At 47.4% G+C, this 13,127-nt stretch overlaps 1 long non-coding RNA gene across 1 annotated transcript; it reads left to right on the forward strand.

Annotated features, from left to right (window-relative positions):
• The first annotated feature begins 2,691 nt into the window (after positions 1-2,691).
• Positions 2,692-12,306, forward strand: LOC306937317. Its single transcript, XR_013791593.1, has 3 exons — positions 2,692-2,890; positions 3,241-3,336; positions 11,437-12,306. It is a non-coding gene; the product is annotated as an uncharacterized lncRNA (long non-coding RNA).
• Positions 12,307-13,127: the final 821 nt, after the last annotated feature.

Consider the following 13,127-nt stretch of genomic DNA (forward strand, 5'->3'; position numbering starts at 1 on the left):
AAACCTCTTATCTCCATATTTCAACTGTTTGTGTTTTTACTGAAATTAAGCCCAATAGTTGATCATTCTACACAGCGTCACACACAAGCATCAAAAGTAACACATCCACAATTCCCGATGCGTTTTGAGTTTGCAGATCTGCTACCTTTGCTACGTTTTTATTTGAATCCTGAAAAGTAACAGTGTTGGACATGAGTGAGCTTTCCACCAGACGCTCTGGAGTCGGAGGGTACAAGAGTAGACCCCCCGTCAGCCTGACTGGGCTCCAGAGGACCCCCCGTCAGCCTGACTGGGCTCCAGAGGACCCCCCGTCAACCTGACTGGGCTCCAGAGGACCCCCCGTCAGCCTGACTGGGCTCCAGAGGACCCCCCGTCAGCCTGACTGGGCTCCAGAGGACCCCCCGTCAGCCTGACTGGGCTCCAGAGGACCCCCCGTCAGCCTGACTGGGCTCCAGAGGACCCCCCGTCAGCCTGACTGGGCTCCAGAGGACCCCCCGTCAGCCTGACTGGGCTCCAGAGGACCCCCCGTCAACCTGACTGGGCTCCAGAGGACCCCCCGTCAACCTGACTGGGCTCCAGAGGACCCCCCGTCAACCTGACTGAGCTCCAGAGGACCCCCCCATCAGCCTGACTGAGCTCCAGAGGACCCCCCGTCAACCTGACTGGGCTGCAGAGGACCCCCCGTCAGTCTGACTGGGCTCCAGAGGACCCCCCGTCAACCTGACTGGGCTTCAGAGGACCCCCCGTCAACCTGACTGGGCTCCAGAGGACCCCCCCCATCAGCCTGACTGGGCTCCAGAGGACCCCCCGTCAGCCTGACTGGGCTCCAGAGGACCGATCTATATAGAGAGGGTATGCGCATGACATCATCATCATACCCGGAAGTTATGCGGAAACGCCTACTGAGTGGCAAAATCTTATACTTTCATGGCCCATACTGTACATCCAAACAGAAAAGTCCTGTCTGATTGCATTAAACAACATTAAACTACGTTAAACTCACTTTGCCACTCGATTTGCTATACTCGATTTGCTATACTCACTTTATGCATGCGCATACCCTCTATAAGTTCACGCTTGTAGAATCTTCTAAAGATTTTAAGTACTTTTACTTTGGTACTTTTACTTATAATGGCAATACTTTACTCATAGTCAATATATGAATACATTCATTTGACATTTGACTGCCACTTGCACCGTCAAGAGTGACTGCTTTCCAACCTTTTAAACTACTGGTAGTTGCACGAAAGTAGTTTTACTTAAATAAATAAAAATACATATACCAGAGTACTTCTCCCACCACTGCTGGAGGGTGTGACGAATGGGACATGGGAGCCAGACTGTAACAGCGGCAGTGTGGTGGGTGCCCCTAATCACCCTGGCTGCCCAACTAACTGCATCACGTTTCAGATTCCAGGGGTGGAGTGGAGGAGTCGTACCCCCGGGGAGGGGGGAGGGGAGGGGAGGGGGTTACGGGACGGCTGAGGTGTCTGGTTTTCTTTAACAACAAGAACACACAGACACTCCTGCACGGTAATATCGACACTGTAAAGATTTCCATTTTTACACTTTGGGAGTTAACCACTTAAACCCTATAAACATACCAGGGTCCCCCCGAGGGGGACCATACTAGACGCTATAGTGTTTTCCTCTGCACCAAATCTCTTTACCGAAGATAGCAAATCTGCAGAAAATAGCCGATCGCTGAGCTCACGGCGCGTCGTGTTGCTGTAGATCGGCTATTTGGGAGCTGCTGCTGTTTCTGTACTCAAGCTGTCTCTATTTTTCCCTCTGACTGCCTGGACCTTCAAAACGTCTCCATACCAGACATAGAATCTCTCACAGTCTTTGGTTTGTTACTCAGAAACTCTTTTGTAATATACTTCAGCAGAATGTTCACCCCAGAATAAGAACACACAGCAGAAATATAAAGACACAGGTAACAACACATGCATATAAGCTTTAGCATTGGCATGGGTGCACAACATGCAAACACGCACACACACACACGTCACGCACAACTGTTTCTGATGACGTTACTGTACAGTGCAAAGGGTGGCCAAGGGGGGAGATCAGAGACTGCATGTGGATCACAGTTTACAAGCCTCATGGTCCAGGCAGCTCGCTCAACAGGTGGCAGACGACTGGAATGTCCTGAAAGATGATCATTTTATATGCTACGTGATGCCCGTCCAATAACGTGAAATAAATGGCTGGACGACACCAGCTGTTCAACTCCATTCAAATCATTGTCTTCGTCCCAGCGACTTTAAAGCCCCTGTACAAGTTTTAGGAAGTAGTATTAATGTTGTATAAAATGAATGCCGCGAGAAAACACACAACGGCCTGTGAATAAACACTTCTCTAAATGTGTCGCTGGCAGTAAAGGTTGGCCTACTTTGTGGTCTGAGTAGAGGGGAGGCAGAGGGCAGAACCTAATGCTCTGTGATACAGCTCTCTGTTGACATTTCAAACTATCAGTTTACTGTGTTAATTGAACATCTAATAGCTTGCATAGAGCAGATGGCCCGAGGGGTGAAACATCTCCTCTGCCCCCCCCTCTCTTCGGGTTTTATTTCTGGATCAGCTGGATGAGATGGAGGTGGCGGGGGTGAGGGCCGGTGCCTTCTGCGTCCAGGACTGAAGCCTCCCTGTGTGGACACTTAGCTAGGACCCACTCCTCCCCTGGCCTTTGCAGACAGCGGGGCTGAATTTAGGACGAAGGGAAAACTACGCAGGGAGATATTTCAGTAAACTCTGTGTCAACAGCGATGTGTGCCAAACCAAACTCCATTTGCACTTGTTTCTCTCCTTAATCGCTCATCTAAACAAGCTTGAGGGTTTAGGGTGGAAAGGAGGAAAGGGGACGAAGTAGGAGGGAGGTGGAAAGGTGAGGAGGCAAGAAAGGGGGAGTGGATGGGGGTTTGCCAAAATAAATTCATGAATACTGTCTTTGACTGACTGGCATCTTTGAAGTGAGCTATAATTGCAGGCCTCTTGTCCAGCAGTGGAGCCTGTGGCGACCCGTGCCTCAGCTATAGCTGAGATGTTTGGCTGCAATACTGGCCAAAACGTCATGGCTTACCAATAAGTGGAGTCGCGAGGCCTCCGTGCGACGTTGTGCAATGTCATGCTTTAGTGGCGGTGGAGCGGAGCCACGCAAAAGTAAATCATTCGCTGCACGGTTGTTGTTGATGACGAAGTTGACAAACCCCTGCTATTTATATCCTTCCATTGCAGCACGGACGTCATTCCACCGATAGGAAAGCGGTTGGCGCTCCACCGCTCAGAAGGTTTCCTGCAGTGCGACTGAAAGGTGACGGCATGCCTTAGTAGGTACTGTATACAGGTTCAACTTCACAAAGCTCCTTTCAGAGCAGCTCACGTCCCACCATTAGGTAACACTCCACTCCTCAGCTAGAAGCCTCAGGACATTCACAACAGCTCCAACTGTGTCTAGTGTTTCCCAAGCAGTGGGTCGGGACCCATATGTGGGTCGTGGATCAATGTTTATGGGTCGTGAGTGAATATCCCTTGATTTTTTTGTTTCCTACATTTCCAGTTTTTACAGTTTTTGTTTTTTTAAGGGTTAGGATTTTCAAAAGAATCCCATTAAAGCAATCCATTAAGACGTAGTAAAAATAGCTGATCTACAAGCTCACAACACGTTGCAATGCGACGTGTTATTAGTTTGGGTCCCGGGGAGACATCAAATTTCTCTTTTGGGTCTCGAGTTAAAACGTCTGCGAAACAGTGGTCTAGTGTACTCCACAGCACTGTACTTGCTTCTCTCCCATGAGCGCATGGTACTGCGTGCGTGCGTGCGTGCGTGCGTGCAGGCACATGCATTTAAACCAGATACAGTACAGCTTACATGCATGCTTATCATATTTTGTGTGCTCCGCATGTGAATTTGCAGGTACAGAAACAGAATATTACCTCAAGCTCATGTGGTTCTCTCTTTCTCTCTTGGAGTCAGCCCATCATGTCACACTGCATGCTTTAAATACACCACTTTGGTGGCCAAAAAATTATGCTTTGGACGTGGCTGCATCAGCCCCTCTTAGAATAACCTCAAGCAATAACTTATGTTGTTCCCCATCTCTTTCCTCACGCTCCTATCTTTAATTACGCCCCAATACACGCTTATACTCGCTGCCCCAAATGGCAGCGTGTATAAGATCAGCTACAGATCGGCTTTTTGTTGCGAAGAGATTTGGTCGAAGAGGGGGAACAGGAGCTGACCTATAGATAGCCCTGAGGGACTCCGGTCAACTGGTAAATTCAGGTTCTGCATCATGGCATGTTTTGTTTGAGGAGCCACACGAGACAACATTTCAACTGGCACATTTCAGCATGCAGTCTGTTTGAGGTAACATTCAGTCATTCTACTTATCAAGGCTATATGGTCCTTGAGGTTAGAGTTGGGGGCCGGCAGGCGTCATGCGAGCCGGATGAAGTATAGGGAAAATAGCTGTCTCTGACCACGCTGACGTTTTTCCACTTTGGGGGGGAAGTGATGTGACAGGGTTACTTGGCTTGTGATTAATATACAACCCCTTGATGTCCTATTTAGAAAATAAACTCAAACGGCCCCCTTGATTATTAGGCTCAGCTCCCCAAAGAATACATCATACAATGCACCTTTCAGCGTCTCTTTTTTCCCCTAACAAACTGATTTCCCCCCCCCCTTGTAATAGCCATGGGTGTGTTGTCGGTGAGTTCTTTTAAAAAAAAAATATGTTCCACAGCACCTTGTGAAAAGGGGAAAACCCAGCCCGGTATTGCCTTACACTACACTTCAGTGTACGTACTTGTATCTTTGAACTGCCTTCTTTTTTCTATGTTTAAATCTTTTTTCTTTTTCTTTTTTTTTCTTACTGGAAAAGTAAGCGGGAGGGGAGGATCAGTTAGGTGTTGCGGGCAGCCATACGGTGCTTGTTGGGGCAGGGATCTGAATGGCTCCTAGGGGCCCTCTTGTCTTCTGTTTGATTTCCTATAGTGACGCGGATCCTGGACAGCTCACCTAGTGTGTGATGTGAAGGCTTGGACGGCCGGTCACCTTCGGGCGGCTTTTTGATGTTTTTTTGAGAATCTGGGCACTGTGCCAGACGCACATTCCTGCTCCCCCGGGGTGGGTGGGGTGGGGGCAGTGCCCTTCTTTGCCCAGGGGTCGTTTTTTGCAGCCCTGAGAAATGCCAGCCTCTTTTCTACCAGGTCTGGTTTCAATGAGCTCCTAACCTCTCCAGGGGTATCTATTGTCACTCAAATTACCCCATACGAACCATATGGGCCTCTTATGTGGGCTGCATAGCTGTGGTAACCATGAGGTCAGTAATTCTCCAACAATAAAAATCATCTTCCAGAGCTCTTTGATGGTTATTCCACCATTCCTTGCCCACACACACACACACGTGACCCGCTGTACAGTAAATCTGACAGTCTCCCCAATCTGCTGCATCCATCCTCTCTCTGCTATCTGTAGCAGAACCACCCCCCCTTTGGATGCAAGCCCCTGCTGCTGCTGACTGAAGAGAATCTCAGCCCGAGTTTGGGCGGGGGAGTTGCGGGTGGACCTGGCTACCGTCCAGCAGCTTGAACCCCAAAGCCCCCCCCCCCCCCCCCCCCCCCCACCCTCTCTCCCTCTATGCTTCAGAGTACACACACCTGCGTCTGTGTACTGGGCCTCTTCGGCCTGCCAGTCTAAACCCCGGGAGGGTCTGATCCCGTGGATTACGCAAACCGTTTGATCCGTTTGCAATCTGACGCTCTCACACTCTCAGATGCTGCATGCCGCTGGTTTGTGCGGTTCCGAGTTCTGACCAAGACACTCTTGAGGTGCAGGAATGTGTGCGGCGTGCGCACACGCGCACGCATGCACACACACGCGCACGCATGCACACACACACACACACACACACACACACACACACACACACACACACACACACACACACACACATTCATGGTGTATGCACATGTGCATACACCTGCATTATGCAAACACACACACATGGATATATGCTATATGCAGACCCACGCACACATCATACAGATGAAAGCTATACAGCACAGACGCTGCAGATATAAACACTCTCTGTACACCCGTGCCCATTCTTCACGCCTCTTTCGGAGTAATCCGTGTTCCTGGGGAGTCAGCAGACTTGGAAGGAAGCGAAGGTTTGGGTTCGAGGGCACACTGGACACCCCCACCCGATCTCGCCAAGCCCCCCACCCGGCCCTATCCCTGTAGCACCAGCCTCACCTTCTCACCGCCTGGCTGGCACGTCTGAAATTACAGCAGCCCCTGCTCCAAATCTCCTTCCATTCTCCACACATGCCAGAGGGAGGGGAGGAAAGAATAACAGGCCTTAACGCCCCTGGCCTATCTCCCTGTCTGCCAAAGACCCTGCCCTGCCAATAGATAACCATTACAGCTCATGGAGGAGGAGGGGGGGAGGAGGGTGCTAGGATCACGTACGCCCGGAATAAGGTGGGTGAGAGAGAGAGAGAGAGAGAGAGACGGAGTGGGGTGATACTGCCCCGCTCCATGGCACTATAGTAGTAGTGTGGGGGGGCATAGAAAGTCACATGGAGAATAGGTGGGAGGGTCTGATAAGTTAGAGGAAATTGGGAAAGATTGGAGCGTGAAAGAATGTGATGTAGTGCAGTTGGGTGCTGGGGGGGGGGGGGTAATAAAGCTTCAATGATGTACAACGAAGAATAAATCAGGACACCGCAACAGTTTTATTTCATTCTCCTCTCTTTTCTTGTAAGAGATGCCCGGCCATAAACACAACAAACTAGAAAAAGTGCCCTTCTGGGCACAGGTCTCCACCAGGAGGATAGGAGTGTGTGTGATGTTTAGCAAAATGTTTAGGAGTAATAGAAACATGTTTTTTTGTTCGTTTGTTTTTTGCAACAATTTTCTTCATTTTGTTGAGGAAATGCAGAGCCAGATCACGCATAGCATCTCTGAGGATAGAATTCTGGATGAGCAGGACATGTGCAGCATTTTGTACAAAATGGGCCACTCCTGAAAACTTTGGAAGGCAATCTTAGCCAATCAGTGTAGAATCTGCGAAATCCAATAGACTTGTCTTGATCACATGACTACAGAGATCATGTGTACCGATTTGCGTGAGATTTGCGACTAACATAAACAATGTGTTTTGCAGAAATCGGCCTCATGGTGGCGCTATAACCGGCAGATGGAGGGATGCCAATCTACATCGACACGTTGTTAGCTTGTAGATCGGCTATTTGTACTATTTTAAAATGTTTTAAAATAGTACAAATTTGCAAATAAGTTTAGGGATAAGGGGTAAGGGGTGGCAAGATCTAGGGCATAGTATATTATTTAAATACATGCTAGGTTTGATGTTTACCTACTATATCCTGGTTACTTTGTAGCACTCTTAGCACTCTATAAACTAAACCACACACCTGTTTTTGTTGACTAGGGTTCATAGTACTAGTGATGGGAGATTAATCGGCAAACACATCGATCGGCCGATATTGGCCTTAAACCAATTAATCGGTAATCGGTAATCGGTATCGATAATTTTATTATAATTATGTTGAAAAATAAATTTAAAAAAGCCTGAAAAAGCCTTTTGTGATGATGAAGGCTGCAAATTATATCAGTGTTTTCTGGGGAAGCTTTCGAAAGAGTCAATAGTTGGAACATTTAAAAAATAAATACTACATTCAAGCTGTTTATGTTTATGTTGGGATATGAGCCAACATTTCAATAACGGTGCATCGCTAGTTTTGGAATAAAGAGGCATTGCTTTTTTCAAATACAGAATGAGATCATACATTGGTTATATCGGTTATCGGCCATAATGGCAATTAATTATATTGGATATCGATATCGGCCAAATTGTCTCATCGGCACATCCCTAGTTCATACCATCTTGTACTTTGTTAGTCATGAAAAGAGCATCTTCTAAATGCCATGGTTAATTCTAAGAGGGGGCAGTATCGACATTTGCTATCCTCATGACGAGATAAAGAATGAGAGGGAGAGAGAGAGAAAAACAAAATAGATGACGCTAAAGCAGTGCTGCTGTTAAAGCTACTCTATATATAAACTTTTTTAAATTACATTTTGGTACTGCCTCAATGTCGTTCTCAGCCTTTACTCCTCTCAGAGGAGAAAAGTCTGGTCACAACCTAATGCAGAGAGAGTCTATAACTTCCGTCGTATGCACTTCCCCCGGAAACCATATTTTTCTCCCAAACACAACACTTGTTTAATGCACGGCGAATGTAAACAGATTTGTAAAGTCTCTGTGTAATTTCCTTGGGCAAATTCCAGTGCTTCCGTTTCAACAGGGTACTAGGCCTTGACCAGCGTAATATCTCCCGTAATCAAGCAGGCATGCTCTATTGACTCAGTGGTAAAAAAAGTTTAGCACTTGCGTTCATATCCCTGGTAGGAGATTAAAGTTAGTGCAGCTTTAAGGTGGAAGAGGAACGTTAATCATGTTTGTATCCAACGCACAACTTTAGGGCCACAATCTGGACCGATGTGCCAAAACACATAAGCAATAAGTATAGTTTCATTCAGCAGTGTGGATGGGGGAGGTCTGTTTTCTGCTGTCCCAGGTCAATAAGTATAGTTTCATTCAGCAGTGTGGAGGGGGGAGGTCTGTTTTCTGCTGTCCCGGGTCAAACAGAGTTTACAGGCAGATATGAAGCCTGCAGTGTGGGGAGGAAAGATGTCGTGCCAGTGTGGTTTGAAAGAAAAAAACAAAAAACTAAAAAGTACTGCAAGTGAAGATAGGATGAAAAAAAACGATTTAAATCAAAGCGATGGGGTGAGAGAGAGTAAAACAAACTGAGGCTGAGAGGCATGAATATTTATTCGACATTAATGAACACATCAATGTATACTGTACACATCATTATTAGGGACAAAACACCAGCTTCTACCGTTCTTTGCAGTAAGACGTTTTGATGGTGCGTATTACTGGAAATATCGTGTAACGTTGCACTCTTGGACCTGTCCCAGTTTGTAGTAAGCTGTGGAATCTGCAGGACAGGAAAGGATTCAAGTAGTGTGTTCGTACTTGAGTAGCCTCTCAGTACAGTAATGCCTCTCAGCTTTATGTAAAACACGACCGAATTCCTGTAGTTCCACTAGCTCTCCTCGAGGCAGGGTTCATGTTTCATTCACCTAGGTCAGCCTTTCCTGTCTGATACGGCAGCAGCAGCAGCAGCGTAAAATGTTTATGGTCATTGTCTGCAGTTGCGTGCGTGCGTGCGCGCACGCACGCACGCACGCACGCACGCACGCACGCACGCACGCACGCACGCACGCACGCACGCACGCACGCACGCACGCACGCACGCACGCACGCACGCACGCACGCACGCACGCGCACACACCAGGACACACCTGGTAGTCACCTAATATACTGTAAATATTATCGGATGTCCTCAGCAGACCATGCAAAAGCTCAACCTTTTCTCCCCTTTGTTGCAATATGATGCGTCACACAAAATCCTCCACTCCAACTTAGGTCATGTCTAATGTGGCGTGTGCGTGTGCGTGTGCGTGTGCGTGTGCGTGTGAGAGAGAGAGAGAGAGAGAGAGAGAGAGAGCACGAGAAAGAGGGACAGAAATTCATAGGGAAAGAAAGAGAAAGCCACACACACACACACACACACACACACACACACACACACACACACACACACACACACGCAGAAAGAGATACAGAGAATAACCACTATATGATAGCAGCATCTCCGGGCCCTAGCGTGAGTGCAAAGATGTGTTTTGATGATGCTATCAGTCCCACCGTAAACAAACCTGACTCCGAACAGACCGACTGAGGCCCTGAGAGAGAGAGAGAGAGAGAGAGAGAGGGGGGGGGGGGGGGGGGGTGATTCTAAACCAAAGCACACACATTAACTCACAGAGTCATGTACGAATAGAACCGCAAAGGTCCATGCGGATCCATTTGTAAAGGAACACTCATATCAGGATTTAGTGTACAGACAGAACTTGGTTCACATTTCTTTCTCACTCTTTCACACAAGTATTTCCTCGCTCAGTCATCGCTCTCCCATCCGCCCTCCACCTCGTTCCTCCTTTCCCCCTCATCTCCTGTGCCTCTGTCCTCGATTCATTATGCAATTTGGGATCTTTTCTTTCCTGTCATGCGCTTATCTCATTCCCTCTCTCTTCTCTGTCTTGTCTTTTATGCAGTGATTACAGACTACCGGCTCGCCATCACACGCACCCCACCATACCTCTCTGCGCGTTATCTCCCGATCGTTCCCTCTCCGCCCAGCCTCCATCTTCTTGGCAAAAGACCAGCCAGTGCCTCATCTCATCCGTACCAAACTATAGTCTTCCCGTCAGCCAAACCCAGACCCTGTTGAGGTTTTGGGGCAGGAAAAGTGTTTGGTATAAGGGATGAGATGAGGTGCTGGTTCAATGTACATTACTATAAATGCACAGTGCATGCTAATTCAAAACGTCCCCATACAGTAAATGGCATTTTCATTTTGGGGAGAGCAAATCCCATAATGCCCGGTTTCAACATGCATGTGCTCAGGCGGTAAAGTGCACGGGCCGTAAGCCGCTGCCTAAGCAGGTCCCTGTTTGTTCTATATGGCTCTGTTTATTAGGACTGCAGGACTAGTCGGTACTGTTCAGAATGCCACGGAAGGAGCTGTCAAAGCCTTGTCACGTCCTATAGAGATTCACAGCACTCTCAATGACTGTGTGCATGCAGCGTCCAGGAGAGGAATGCGTCGAGGGGACCCTGCCAACCCTATCCATCAAACCAGATGCTGCGTGAGGCTTGTGTTTTTTGGAGGGTAATTCTCTCTCCAAATGCCTATATTTTAATGTGAGTCATGACACTAATAGCAAAACTCATTACTTTCTGTATTGTGTGTTGACTGTATTCACATGGTCTTCTTTTTTTGGGGGGGGGGGGGGGTCATATTTCTTCCAAACACACGCACACGCACACGCACACGCACACACACACACACACACACACACACACACACACACACACACACACACACACACACACACACACATTTCTTCTATTACCTTGCACCACGTTGCTCCGAGGCAAGTGATCCAAAATGTTTACTGTCATTGGGGGCTCTCATCCAACACAAAGGCTGCATGGGGCGTCCCATCTGAAATCACTCAGCGATGCAGCCATAATTAATATTTCCTCCACAGACATTCCTGCTAAATGATTTATCGAAACGTCCTCTATACCCCAATGTGAACAAGGTGTCTGTGTGCGTGAGCATGTGCGTGCATGTGCGTTTGGTGTGTGCGAGTGGTGGGTTGGTGCTGACTAATACCTTGGAGCGGATTAGGATGCATTAGCAGGTTCTGCACAGTAATGACATTCCTGGGACTGTGTCTGTTTTCACCCTCATTTCTTGTAGTCGTGGTTGAGAGCAGCCAGAAACACCCCAGTCAGCAGGTTGGTTCCCCCAGCAGGCCTCAACTCTTTCAGCACCTCTTCAACACCTCTTGTCTTCTGCTCTTGCCGTCCACTCCTCGCCTCTTCCTTGCTTTGTTTCTCCATCGGCTAAATTGGTGGAACGAGCTGAAAAGTGGAAACAGAATTTGAGCATTAGAGGGGGGGGGGAGGGAGAGAGATGCATTGATATCATGGATTGTATTTATTATGAACTAATAACAGCAATGAAATATACAACAAGATAGAAGTAATACTGGAATGTAATGACATAAAATATATAAGAAGAATGCATAGAATTGAGTGGCGACATTAAAATGATAACGTGCAGTAAGGTATACACTACTGTATACTGTAGTTTTCAACCAGTGGTCTGAGGACCACCAGTGGTCCTTGAGGGGGTTCCAGGTGGTCCTCAGTTAAACTTAAATGATGGAGAGTTGGTAACCAAATGGACCCTTATAGATCTTTAACTCTTGAGAGCGTAATGTGAAAGGAAACCAGTTGGACCCTTGCGGCTCTCAAGAGTTGAATTATTGTTAAACATTTTGTAACTTACTTTACAAGAAGTCTACACAATTAGATCAATGTTTGCCTGTTCTCCTATATTCTATTAAGTTTTGTCTGTTCTGAGAGGCTAAATATCAAGCCTGTCAAGCCTGTTATCGAGCATAACGGCCCATGATGTCATGTTTAAACAATCAAGACAAAAGGCGTTCAAGAAATAAATGTAATAAATAACCCATGCTGGCACAAACATGTCGGTCTAAATGCCAAAGCGCCAGCGCTCGCCCAGCAGTCTGCCGTCAACCAGGCGGCTCTTTAGGGGGAGGTCGCTTCTCGCCCTCAGGGTGTCTTGGATAAAGGCGCTATATAAATGCACCATTTACAATTGCCGTCCTCACTTTTCTGTCATTCCGGCAATCACAATTGGCGTCTTCACTTTTTCTGCCCTCACGTTTCACAGAAACACACAAAGCTGGGCATAGGAAGGGCTAGCACCCCTCAGAAACGTAACGGTCTAAATCAACCCATTTCAACAAACTATAATGAGTAAAATATTCAATTATTTAAATGCAATGCAGTTGTTCAACTTGGGTTGGCTCCCACAGTGTCAGTTTTCTCCCCACCAATGGGTGCCTGATGCAGTGCCCTGCCAGCCTCATGACCCTTCTCTCTCTGACCTGGTCAGTGACCCATGGTAGGTCCCCGTAGAGAGCATGGGTTTTCAACCGGTGTATTGCAGTTGGTCCCCTGGCCAATGGCCATGCCTCCAATGCATGGCTTTTGAACATTATACGTCATATGGCAGCCACGTCTAATGGGTTAATAATGTTCATTTAGAGCACTTGAATCGTTCACCCACCAAGTCTATGGACTTTGAGGATATTACAATGTTTGTTCAGAGCTCTTTAGAGCCAGCCAAGTCTATGGACTTTAATGTTTGTTTAGACTTCAGAGCACTTACGACGTAAATCGTTTGCCAGCCATGTCGATGTTCTTTTCATGTGGCCAATATAAATACAGTGGGCTTGCAGCCTCCCTTCTCAAGAGTGTTTTAAGAATTTTAAGAGAGGACTTGGGGTGTCCTTTTTGGTCCAGGGAAAAACGCTTAAATACCGGTAGTTGATGCATTCAAATGTGCCTGTATCCAAC

The sequence above is a fragment of the Electrona antarctica genome (genome assembly GCF_951216825.1).
Source record: "Electrona antarctica genome assembly, chromosome: 14".
Lineage (NCBI taxonomy): Eukaryota > Metazoa > Chordata > Actinopteri > Myctophiformes > Myctophidae > Electrona > Electrona antarctica.